We start from the raw sequence: 13,144 nt of genomic DNA, 5'->3' as shown, positions 1-13,144 counted from the left end.
TTTTGCGATTTCTCCTGCTCAGAAAGACTTAGAAAGTTGATAATTGTGGGCAATGTTAGAAATGTCATGAGAAACAAGAATTATGTAAAAGAATTGATGTAAGTCATTGTTTCCAAGAGAAAGGGAGACCGGAGTGTAAAAAAGCGTTGTTTTTGGACGGCAATGAAGAAATGACTGTTTTGCGATTTCTCTTGCTCAGAAAGACTTAGAAAGTTGATAATTGTGGGCAATGTTAGAAATGTCATGAGAAACAAGAATTATGTAAAAGAATTGATGTAAGTCATTGTTTCCAAGAGAAAGGGAGACCGGAGTGTAAAAAAGCGTTGTTTTTGGACGGCAATGAAGAAATGACTGTTTTGCGATTTCTCTTGCTCAGAAAGACTTAGAAAGTTGATAATTGTGGGCAATGTTAGAAATGTCATGAGAAACAAGAATTATGTAAAAGAATTGATGTAAGTCATTGTTTCCAAGAGAAAGGGAGACCGGAGTGTAAAAAAGCGTTGTTTTTGGACGGCAATGAAGAAATGACTGTTTTGCGATTTTTCCTGCTCAGAAAGACTTAGAAAGTTGATAATTGTGGGCAATGTTAGAAATGTCATGAGAAACAAGAATTATGTAAAAGAATTGATGTAAGTCATTGTTTCCAAGAGAAAGGGAGACCGGAGTGTAAAAAAGCGTTGTTTTTGGACGGCAATGAAGAAATGACTGTTTTGCGATTTCTCTTGCTCAGAAAGACTTAGAAAGTTGATAATTGTGGGCAATGTTAGAAATGTCATGAGAAACAAGATTTATGTAAAAGAATTGATGTAACTCATTGTTTCCAAGAGAAAGGGAGACCGGAGTGTAAAAAAGCGTTGTTTTTGGACGCCAATGAAGAAATTACTATGTTTTGCGATTTTTCTTGCTCAGAAAGACTTAGAAAGTTGATAATTGTGGGCAATGTTAGAAATGTCATGAGAAACAAGAATTATGTAAAAGAATTGATGTAGGTCATTGTTTCCAAGAGAAAGGGAGACAGGAGTGTAAAAAAGCGTTGTTTTTGGACGGCAATGAAGAAATGACTATGTTTTGCGATTTCTCCTGCTCAGAAAGACTTAGAAAGTTGATAATTGTGGGCAATGTAAGAAATGTCATGAGAAACAAGAATTATGTAAAAGAATTGATGTAAGTCATTGTTTCCAAGAGAAAGGGAGACAGGAGTGTAAAAAAGCGTTGTTTTTGGACGCCAATGAAGAAATGACTGTTTTGCGATTTCTCTTGCTCAGAAAGACTTAGAAAGTTGATAATTGTGGGCAATGTTAGAAATGTCATGAGAAACAAGAATTATGTAAAAGAATTGATGTAAGTCATTGTTTCCAAGAGAAAGGGAGACAGGAGTGTAACAAAGCGTTGTTTTTGGACGCCAATGAAGAAATGACTATGTTTTGCGATTTCTCCTGCTCAGAAAGACTTAGAAAGTTGATAATTGTGGGCAATGTAAGAAATGTCATGAGAAACAAGAATTATGTAAAAGAATTGATGTAAGTCATTGTTTCCAAGAGAAAGGGAGACAGGAGTGTAAAAAAGCGTTGTTTTTGGACGCCAATGAAGAAATGACTGTTTTGCGATTTCTCTTGCTCAGAAAGACTTAGAAAGTTGATAATTGTGGGCAATGTTAGAAATGTCATGAGAAACAAGAATTATGTAAAAGAATTGATGTAAGTCATTGTTTCCAAGAGAAAGGGAGACAGGAGTGTAAAAAAGCGTTGTTTTTGGACGGCAATGAAGAAATGACTGTTTTGCGATTTCTCTTGCTCAGAAAGACTTAGAAAGTTGATAATTGTGGGCAATGTTAGTAATGTCATGAGAAACAAGAATTATGTAAAAGAATTGATGTAAGTCATTGTTTCCAAGAGAAAGGGAGACAGGAGTGTAAAAAAGCGTTGTTTTTGGACGGCAATGAAGAAATGAGCTTATAAACAATGTATAATAATAATAATAATAATAATAATAATAACAACAATCTACATAATATTTTCAAAGAAGACAGTGCATATTAGTGACCACTGTACAGTGCCAACCCTGTTCTGTAGGTCACCATACACTTCATCACCATCATCATTATTTATTTATATAGCGCCAACATATTCCGTGGCGCTTTACAATTGGGGACAAACATAATAAACTAATAAACAAACTGGGTAAAACAGACAAAGAGGTGAGAAGGCCCTGCTCACAAGCTTACAATCTATGGATTGTGAAGTAGAGTATCAAAGACCAAAAAACTTAAAATCCCTACTCTTACCAACAAACCATATACAAAAGTGCTCCCAAAAGGATAACCCCCCCACAATTTATTTTATTATCCAAAAATTTATATATATATATACCGTATTTCCCCATGTATAAGACGCACCTTTTTCCCAAAAATTTTGGGTCCAAAACCTGGGTGCATCTTATACAGGGGTAGCGTTACAGGGGCAGCGGGGGGGGGGGGGTGATCCAGGAGGAGGGGGACAGGCAGCGTGTCAGCGGGGATCCAGCAGGCGGGGACAGGCAGGTTTTGGACCCAAAATTTAATGGTAACATAAATGCTGTACACATGCATGGGATATAGTAGGCGTATCCATGGCCTGTGAATTAGCACCAACAAGAGATGGACCGTGCTCAGCTCAGGACCAGAACAGGTGAAGGAAGATGGGCTTCAGGAAAGACCTGCAAAGAGCAGGATGCAGAATTACCAGCAGCTGCAGAATAGCTGAGAGCAGTGTCTCAACGCTTTCAGTCAGTCCGGCACATGCTGCAAAGACCCTCAGCTGTGCAAGATCAAAATTCTCCTTCTAAGAGCCGTCCCAGTCAGCCAAATATCAACAATAGTAGCTTCTCCATAGAGAGAGATATTTTTATTCCTCAGGGCTTGGACTATGTACGTTACAAGATGGCTGAAAAGTTGTGAAACAAGGGGAAGAGGACATAGCTTTTCATCATGAAGCTGCCTTTCCTATTGCAGTGGTGGCCTCTGGGATATGGGAGCTGCACCTCAGAGTAGGCGACCTCTTCCTTGCTCATCTGTACAAGAAGTGTCCTTATGCTGAACCTTTTCACCCAGACTTTAAGGAAGGAACTCCTCTAGAAGAATATTGTCACTCACCGGACTGTGAGTGCTTCTTCCCGGACATTTAGGAACCGTGGCCGTCCTCCATCCTGAGGGACTGCGCATGCGCAGCCCTTTCTATACCTCCAGTGTATGTTCCTTTAACTTAATTGGCAGATCAGGCAACCTCCCTATATTAAGCACCTGTGGTCAACACCACGTTGCCTGATCTTGGAGTCTCATTCCCCATGAGTCTCTGAAGGTGTTCCTGTGTTTCCTTGTTTATTCAGCCCTGCTGATTCCTGTGGTTTCCAAACCACTTCTACCTCTGTGGTTTCCAAACCACTTCTGCTACTGTGGTTCCCATACCACTTCTACCATCTACTGTATCATCGTGACTGTGAGCTGATTCCTACCCGCTGCCTCCGTGCACTTCAGTCCTCTGATCCACATCATCGCTATTATATTTCACTGTGACTGTTTGCTGGTTCCTACCCGCTGCCTCTGTGCACTCCAACCGTTACTTTACATCCACTCACCTGTTCCTCATCAAGTCAGTGAGCTGATTCCTATCCGCTGCCTCCGTGCACTACAAGCCTTCAGCCTGCAACTCGCCTGTGTTCATTATTGGGACTGTTAGCTGATGCCTATCCGCTGCCTCCGTGCATTACAGGCTTCAACCACATCCACTCACCTGTTCATGATTGTGACTGCCAGCTGATTCCTATCCGCTGCCTCCGTGCACTACAGTCTTCAACCTGCAACTCGTCTGTGTTTCATCATCGTGACTGCTAGCTGATTCCTACCCGCTGCCTCCGTGCACTACAGTCTTCAACCTGCAACCCGTCTGTGTTTCATCGTGACTGTTTAGCTGATTCCTATCCGCTGCCTCTGTGCGCTTCAGTCTTCAGTCCTTGTCTACTCTACCGTGTTTCCTTGAGTCTGCTGCCACTATTGCTACCCGCTACTCTCCGTGATCATCTGTTCCAGTTCAACTCTGCTCCGGTGTCCCATCGTTACTGCACCTGCTGGTTGCTATTGGTTACCTCCGTGTTCCCGCAGAGACCCGCTGCTGTTACTTCTCAGCGCTACTCATCCATCTACTGCTGATCCGCTCTCCACGCCTTCCTGTGTTCCCTGCTGGTCTACCTACCTGTGCGCTGCACCTGCTAGACCCCTGCTTCACCCATCCAGGGACTTGTATCCTGCTGGCCTCCTGCCCTTCAGGTATCTCTGCACTCCTGTCTGACTGCCTTCTCCTGAACCACGGTATGCATACTTCCCATTGACTGTGCTGTGTATTGCATACCTTGCTGGACTGTGTTGGTTCTCCTCTGGAGTGTACTATCCGCTGAGTCTATTGCCATCATTGACTGTGTTGGTTCTCCTCTGGAGTGTACTATCTGCTGACTCTACTGCCATCATTGACTGTGTTATCTCATGCCGGATTACTTCAAGAGACTTTCTATATTGGCAGTGTTGTTCAGTCATTTATACATTTATATTGTGCATATTACTGTGGATCAAAGTCAAGGTGCCCGTGTATATATTGTGTTGCAGTCTCTCCCCGTGCACCTCCTCACATATATATTCAGTAGTACAACTTGCTAGTAGCAGACCACTGACTCCTGTTTACAGTTTCACCTGTTCCAGTATCCTCTCACATAGCAGTGGTACAACTTGCTAACGCAGACCACTGACTCCCCGGATACCTCCACTTGGATTCCATTCCTTCACTCAGACAGCGGTACAACTTGCTATCCGCAGACCGCTGACTCTCATCACCTCCTCGTTTCTGTTGGACATTCCTCCTCACTATAGCAGTGGTACAACTTGCTACCGCAGACCACTGACTACCTTCACGTGTCCTTTGTCCATACAGTTCCTCGTGTATTACTACCTCCATATTGCCAGTGCTGCTAGTCATAGACTTTCCTGAGCATCTCATCATCTGCTATTTCCTGTTCCGTGATCACCCTGCTACCAGAGTACCATATTACCACCTATACTGCTCTGGTAAGCCTATCACCTGGTGATCCCTGGGTAAAGACTCCTAGTGCCCGTGACAGTAAGATCAGGCCATGACAGACCCAGATACGGAACCTACTGCTAAAGAGATGCTGCAGCATCTGGTCAGCCGTGTGGAGCAACAGGATGCTCGCCAACAGCTGTTACTTCAATGTTACCAATCGTTAACCTCCCAAGGAACATCTGGACAGACTGTTACAGCTAGTATTGAAGCTCCTGTACTTTCCTCCGTTTCCCCAGTGCCATCCCAGGTGTCTACAGCTCCTACGCTTCACCTGCCTACTCCGTCAAAATATGACGGGGACCCCAAAACTTGTAGAGGTTTCCTTAACCAATGTTCAGTCCATTTTGAACTCCAACCTCAAAATTTTTCTACCCATCGTTCCAGAGTGGCCTATCTTATCTCATTGTTTTCTGGACAAGCCCTGGCTTGGGCCTCCCCTCTGTGGGAAAGAAACGATCCAATTCTACAAGATAGTGCCAAATTCATTTCCACGTTCCGAAGTGTGTTCGATGAACCAGGTCGTGTGACCTCCGCTGCTTCCAGCATTCTTCGTTTGCGACAAGGCTCCCATACAGTAGGACAGTATGTCATTCAATTTAGGATCTTAGCCTCTGAACTTCAGTGGAACACTGAAGCATTAGTTGCCGCCTTCTGGCAGGGGCTCTCCGATAAAATTAAAGATGTACTGACTACCCAAGAGCTTCCTTCGTCACTAGAAGATTTGATCTCTCTTTGCCATCGTGTAGACATGAGATTTCGTGAAAGAGAATCTGAGAAAACAACTTCTGCTAAAGCACCTCTTCGTTTAAACCCTCAATTTCGTCCAGTTTCACCTTCTGTGATTCCCATGGAGATAGGACGTTCCAAATTATCTTTAGAAGAGAGGAAACGAAGAGTAAAGAATAGACTCTGTATCTATTGTGCTGATTCCACACATATGCTCAGTTCTTGCCCTAAGAAATCGGGAAATGCCAGGCCCTAACTAGTTCTGGAGAGGTGAAGTTAGGGTCCCTGGAGTCCTCTCCATTGTCTATGAAATCTAAAGTCTGCGCTTTCGATGTTACGATTTCCTTTGCTACCAAATCCTTTGAGTCACAGGCATTGATTGATTCCGGAGCAGCAGGAAATTTCATTTCTAAATCACTAGTGAATCAATGGTCCCTACCAGTGATCACTTTAAAAACACCCATTACTGTGACGGCTATAGATGGATCACGTCTCATCAATGGTCTCATCACCCAGAGTACGTCTCCAGTAACCCTTCAGATTGGTGTACTACACCATGAAGAAATTTCGTTTTTAATTCTTCCTGTTACGACAAGTCCGATTGTCTTAGGCCTTCCATGGCTTCAATGTCACTCTCCCCAGATTGACTGGCGCACCCCTCAAGTTACGTCTTGGGGGCCTGAATGTCACCATCGTTGTCTCTCTCAAGTTATTCCTCTTAAAGTACAGCAATCTTCCATCTCATCTTCCTCCCCGGGACTCCCTCCTCAGTATGCTTCATTTGCCGATGTGTTTGATAAAGCTCAGTCTGAACGTCTTCCTCCTCATCGTTCTTGGGATTGTCCGATCGACCTTCTACCTGGCAAGACTCCTCCCAGGGGTCGGGTCTATCCTCTCTCGTTACCTGAAACTCAAGCCACATCTGAGTACATACAGGAGAATCTCCAGCGTGGGTTCATTCGACCTTCCACCTCTCCCGCTGGAGCTGGGTTCTTCTTCGTCAAAAAGAAGGATGGATCATTACGCCCTTGTATAGATTTTCGTGGACTCAACGCCATTACTATCAAGAATCGGTATCCCATTCCGCTGATCACTGAGCTATTTGATCGCATCAAGGGAGCTCGGATATTTACTAAGTTGGATCTTCGTGGTGCCTACAATTTAATTAGAATCCGTTCCGGTGACGAATGGAAGACCGCGTTTAACACCAGAGATGGGCATTACGAATATTTAGTAATGCCCTTCGGGCTGTGTAATGCCCCCGCGGTTTTCCAGGGTTTCATCAATGAGATCTTTCGGGACTTATTATATGTATGTGTCGTTGTCTACCTGGACGACATATTGATCTTCTCACAGGACCTGCCTTCTCATCACCAACATGTGGCAGAGGTCCTCTCCAGACTACGGAAAAACTCATTGTTCTGTAAATTGGAAAAATGTTCATTCGAGTTACCCCAGATTCCATTCTTGGGGTATATAGTTTCCGGAGTTGGCCTGAAGATGGATCCAGACAAAGTAAATGCTGTACTACATTGGCCTCAGCCAACTACTCTTCGTGCCATCCAGCGTTTTTTAGGTTTTGCCAATTACTATAGACGCTTCATTCAAGACTTCTCATCCATTGCATCTCCCATTGTGGCCTTAACTCGAAAAGGGGCTAATACTAAGCAATGGTCATCTGAGGCTCTCCAAGCCTTTCAAATCCTCAAAGAGTCCTTCTCGTCTGCTCCCATTCTGCGACAACCTGATGTGACACTCCCCTTCTTCCTAGAAGTAGATGCCTCTAATGTGGGCTTAGGAGCTATTCTCTCCCAACGCTCGGAGCAACAAAAATTACATCCTTGTGCCTTCTACTCTCGGGGTCTTCTGCCCGCAGAGAAAAACTATACTATCGGGGACAAGGAGTTGCTGGCCATCAAAGCTGCATTAGAGGAATGGAGATACTTGTTGGAAGGAGCTCGCCATCCGGTGACGATCTTCACGGATCATAAGAACTTGTCATATTTGCAATCTGCTCAATGCCTGAACCCTCGTCAAGCAAGATGGTCTCTTTTCTTTTCCCGTTTTGAATTAATTATAACCTTCAAACCAGCTGCTAAGAACAAGAAAGCTGACGCTCTATCTCGAGCTTTTGTGACGTCCTCTGATGTAGAAGAGGTTCCCAACCATGCTATTCTAGACCCCAAATGTATTTCTCTGGCTGCTTCATCCACCAAAATGCTACCATTTGGGAAGACCCTCGTGCCTCCTACTCTGAGGAGGAAAATCCTTTCGTGGTTCCATGCCTCTCGTTTTTCTGGACACGCCGGTGAACATAAGACCTTTGAGATTCTCTCTCGTAGTTACTGGTGGCCTTCAATGAGGAGAGACGTCAAAGAGTTTATTGCTTCCTGTGATTTATGTTCTCAGTTCAAATCCTCCCGCAGAACTCCAGCAGGGTTGCTGCGACCACTACCCATTCCGTCCAAGCCTTGGACCCATATTAGTATGGATTTCGTTACTGATTTGCCACCAAGTAAGAATCACAATACTATTTGGGTAGTGGTAGACAGATTTTCGAAGATGGCTCATTTCGTCCCTCTGTCCGGTTTACCTTCCTCGTCTACTCTGGCTGAACATTTCATTAGAGAAATCTTCCGCATCCATGGATGTCCGTCTGAGATTGTGTCAGATAGAGGAGTACAATTCGTTTCCAGATTCTGGCGGGCCCTTTGTAAAACCTTGGGCATACGATTAGCACTCTCATCGTCTTACCATCCGCAATCTAACGGACAAACGGAACGAGTCAATCAAGATCTTGAGACTTTTATTAGGATGTTCTCTTCAGCCAACCAAGACAACTGGGTAGAATTGCTCCCTTGGGCTGAATTCGCCCATAACAACATGTACCATGAGTCATCATCCAAAACTCCATTCTTTGTGGTCTACGGTCACCATCCGTCTTTTCCGGAATTTCCTGCCCTCCCGCCCACCCAAGTTCCTGCTGTGGAGACTGCTTGTCAGACCTTCAAAAATATCTGGTCTCAGGTCAAAACCTGTTTAAAGAAGACATCTAACAAATATAAGTCTTTCGCAGATAAGAAGAGGCGGGCTATTCCACCACTAAAAATTGGAGATCGTGTCTGGTTATCTACCAAAAATATTCGTTTGAAGGTTCCATCTATGAAATTCGCCCCTCGTTTTATTGGTCCATATAGGATCATTCAAGTTATCAATCCAGTATGTGTTAAACTTCTTCTTCCTAAGAATCTTCGGATTTCCAATGCCTTCCATGTGTCCTTGCTCAAACCTCTCATCATTAACCGTTTCTCGACTCCTTCCTCAGCACCGCAGCCAGTTCAAGTTCATCAGGAGGAGGATTTCGAGATTACTGAGGTATTGGATGCAAAAATTTCGCGAGGAGTCCTCCGTTTCCTCGTTCATTGGAAGGGCTTTGGTCCTGAAGAGCGTTCATGGATCAAAGCTGAAGATCTTAATGCTCCTGCCCTTCTGAAGAAGTTTTATTCCAAAAATCCGGACAAGCCCGGTTCCAGGCGTTCTGTGCCCACCTTTAAAAGGGGGGGTACTGTCACTCACCGGACTGTGAGTGCTTCTTCCCGGACATTTAGGAACCGTGGCCGTCCTCCATCCTGAGGGACTGCGCATGCGCAGCCCTTTCTATACCTCCAGTGTATGTTCCTTTAACTTAATTGGCAGATCAGGCAACCTCCCTATATTAAGCACCTGTGGTCAACACCACGTTGCCTGATCTTGGAGTCTCATTCCCCATGAGTCTCTGAAGGTGTTCCTGTGTTTCCTTGTTTATTCAGCCCTGCTGATTCCTGTGGTTTCCAAACCACTTCTACCTCTGTGGTTTCCAAACCACTTCTGCTACTGTGGTTCCCATACCACTTCTACCATCTACTGTATCATCGTGACTGTGAGCTGATTCCTACCCGCTGCCTCCGTGCACTTCAGTCCTCTGATCCACATCATCGCTATTATATTTCACTGTGACTGTTTGCTGGTTCCTACCCGCTGCCTCTGTGCACTCCAACCGTTACTTTACATCCACTCACCTGTTCCTCATCAAGTCAGTGAGCTGATTCCTATCCGCTGCCTCCGTGCACTACAAGCCTTCAGCCTGCAACTCGCCTGTGTTCATTATTGGGACTGTTAGCTGATGCCTATCCGCTGCCTCCGTGCATTACAGGCTTCAACCACATCCACTCACCTGTTCATGATTGTGACTGCCAGCTGATTCCTATCCGCTGCCTCCGTGCACTACAGTCTTCAACCTGCAACTCGTCTGTGTTTCATCATCGTGACTGCTAGCTGATTCCTACCCGCTGCCTCCGTGCACTACAGTCTTCAACCTGCAACCCGTCTGTGTTTCATCGTGACTGTTTAGCTGATTCCTATCCGCTGCCTCTGTGCGCTTCAGTCTTCAGTCCTTGTCTACTCTACCGTGTTTCCTTGAGTCTGCTGCCACTATTGCTACCCGCTACTCTCCGTGATCATCTGTTCCAGTTCAACTCTGCTCCGGTGTCCCATCGTTACTGCACCTGCTGGTTGCTATTGGTTACCTCCGTGTTCCCGCAGAGACCCGCTGCTGTTACTTCTCAGCGCTACTCATCCATCTACTGCTGATCCGCTCTCCACGCCTTCCTGTGTTCCCTGCTGGTCTACCTACCTGTGCGCTGCACCTGCTAGACCCCTGCTTCACCCATCCAGGGACTTGTATCCTGCTGGCCTCCTGCCCTTCAGGTATCTCTGCACTCCTGTCTGACTGCCTTCTCCTGAACCACGGTATGCATACTTCCCATTGACTGTGCTGTGTATTGCATACCTTGCTGGACTGTGTTGGTTCTCCTCTGGAGTGTACTATCCGCTGAGTCTATTGCCATCATTGACTGTGTTGGTTCTCCTCTGGAGTGTACTATCTGCTGACTCTACTGCCATCATTGACTGTGTTATCTCATGCCGGATTACTTCAAGAGACTTTCTATATTGGCAGTGTTGTTCAGTCATTTATACATTTATATTGTGCATATTACTGTGGATCAAAGTCAAGGTGCCCGTGTATATATTGTGTTGCAGTCTCTCCCCGTGCACCTCCTCACATATATATTCAGTAGTACAACTTGCTAGTAGCAGACCACTGACTCCTGTTTACAGTTTCACCTGTTCCAGTATCCTCTCACATAGCAGTGGTACAACTTGCTAACGCAGACCACTGACTCCCCGGATACCTCCACTTGGATTCCATTCCTTCACTCAGACAGCGGTACAACTTGCTATCCGCAGACCGCTGACTCTCATCACCTCCTCGTTTCTGTTGGACATTCCTCCTCACTATAGCAGTGGTACAACTTGCTACCGCAGACCACTGACTACCTTCACGTGTCCTTTGTCCATACAGTTCCTCGTGTATTACTACCTCCATATTGCCAGTGCTGCTAGTCATAGACTTTCCTGAGCATCTCATCATCTGCTATTTCCTGTTCCGTGATCACCCTGCTACCAGAGTACCATATTACCACCTATACTGCTCTGGTAAGCCTATCACCTGGTGATCCCTGGGTAAAGACTCCTAGTGCCCGTGACAGTAAGATCAGGCCATGACAGACCCAGATACGGAACCTACTGCTAAAGAGATGCTGCAGCATCTGGTCAGCCGTGTGGAGCAACAGGATGCTCGCCAACAGCTGTTACTTCAATGTTACCAATCGTTAACCTCCCAAGGAACATCTGGACAGACTGTTACAGCTAGTATTGAAGCTCCTGTACTTTCCTCCGTTTCCCCAGTGCCATCCCAGGTGTCTACAGCTCCTACGCTTCACCTGCCTACTCCGTCAAAATATGACGGGGACCCCAAAACTTGTAGAGGTTTCCTTAACCAATGTTCAGTCCATTTTGAACTCCAACCTCAAAATTTTTCTACCCATCGTTCCAGAGTGGCCTATCTTATCTCATTGTTTTCTGGACAAGCCCTGGCTTGGGCCTCCCCTCTGTGGGAAAGAAACGATCCAATTCTACAAGATAGTGCCAAATTCATTTCCACGTTCCGAAGTGTGTTCGATGAACCAGGTCGTGTGACCTCCGCTGCTTCCAGCATTCTTCGTTTGCGACAAGGCTCCCATACAGTAGGACAGTATGTCATTCAATTTAGGATCTTAGCCTCTGAACTTCAGTGGAACACTGAAGCATTAGTTGCCGCCTTCTGGCAGGGGCTCTCCGATAAAATTAAAGATGTACTGACTACCCAAGAGCTTCCTTCGTCACTAGAAGATTTGATCTCTCTTTGCCATCGTGTAGACATGAGATTTCGTGAAAGAGAATCTGAGAAAACAACTTCTGCTAAAGCACCTCTTCGTTTAAACCCTCAATTTCGTCCAGTTTCACCTTCTGTGATTCCCATGGAGATAGGACGTTCCAAATTATCTTTAGAAGAGAGGAAACGAAGAGTAAAGAATAGACTCTGTATCTATTGTGCTGATTCCACACATATGCTCAGTTCTTGCCCTAAGAAATCGGGAAATGCCAGGCCCTAACTAGTTCTGGAGAGGTGAAGTTAGGGTCCCTGGAGTCCTCTCCATTGTCTATGAAATCTAAAGTCTGCGCTTTCGATGTTACGATTTCCTTTGCTACCAAATCCTTTGAGTCACAGGCATTGATTGATTCCGGAGCAGCAGGAAATTTCATTTCTAAATCACTAGTGAATCAATGGTCCCTACCAGTGATCACTTTAAAAACACCCATTACTGTGACGGCTATAGATGGATCACGTCTCATCAATGGTCTCATCACCCAGAGTACGTCTCCAGTAACCCTTCAGATTGGTGTACTACACCATGAAGAAATTTCGTTTTTAATTCTTCCTGTTACGACAAGTCCGATTGTCTTAGGCCTTCCATGGCTTCAATGTCACTCTCCCCAGATTGACTGGCGCACCCCTCAAGTTACGTCTTGGGGGCCTGAATGTCACCATCGTTGTCTCTCTCAAGTTATTCCTCTTAAAGTACAGCAATCTTCCATCTCATCTTCCTCCCCGGGACTCCCTCCTCAGTATGCTTCATTTGCCGATGTGTTTGATAAAGCTCAGTCTGAACGTCTTCCTCCTCATCGTTCTTGGGATTGTCCGATCGACCTTCTACCTGGCAAGACTCCTCCCAGGGGTCGGGTCTATCCTCTCTCGTTACCTGAAACTCAAGCCACATCTGAGTACATACAGGAGAATCTCCAGCGTGGGTTCATTCGACCTTCCACCTCTCCCGCTGGAGCTGGGTTCTTCTTCGTCAAAAAGAAGGATGGATCATTACGCCCTTGTATAG

Source organism: Mixophyes fleayi, unplaced genomic scaffold, assembly GCF_038048845.1.
Source record: "Mixophyes fleayi isolate aMixFle1 unplaced genomic scaffold, aMixFle1.hap1 Scaffold_42, whole genome shotgun sequence".
In the NCBI taxonomy this organism is placed as follows: domain Eukaryota; kingdom Metazoa; phylum Chordata; class Amphibia; order Anura; family Limnodynastidae; genus Mixophyes; species Mixophyes fleayi.
This window is presented reverse-complemented; position numbering follows the sequence as displayed.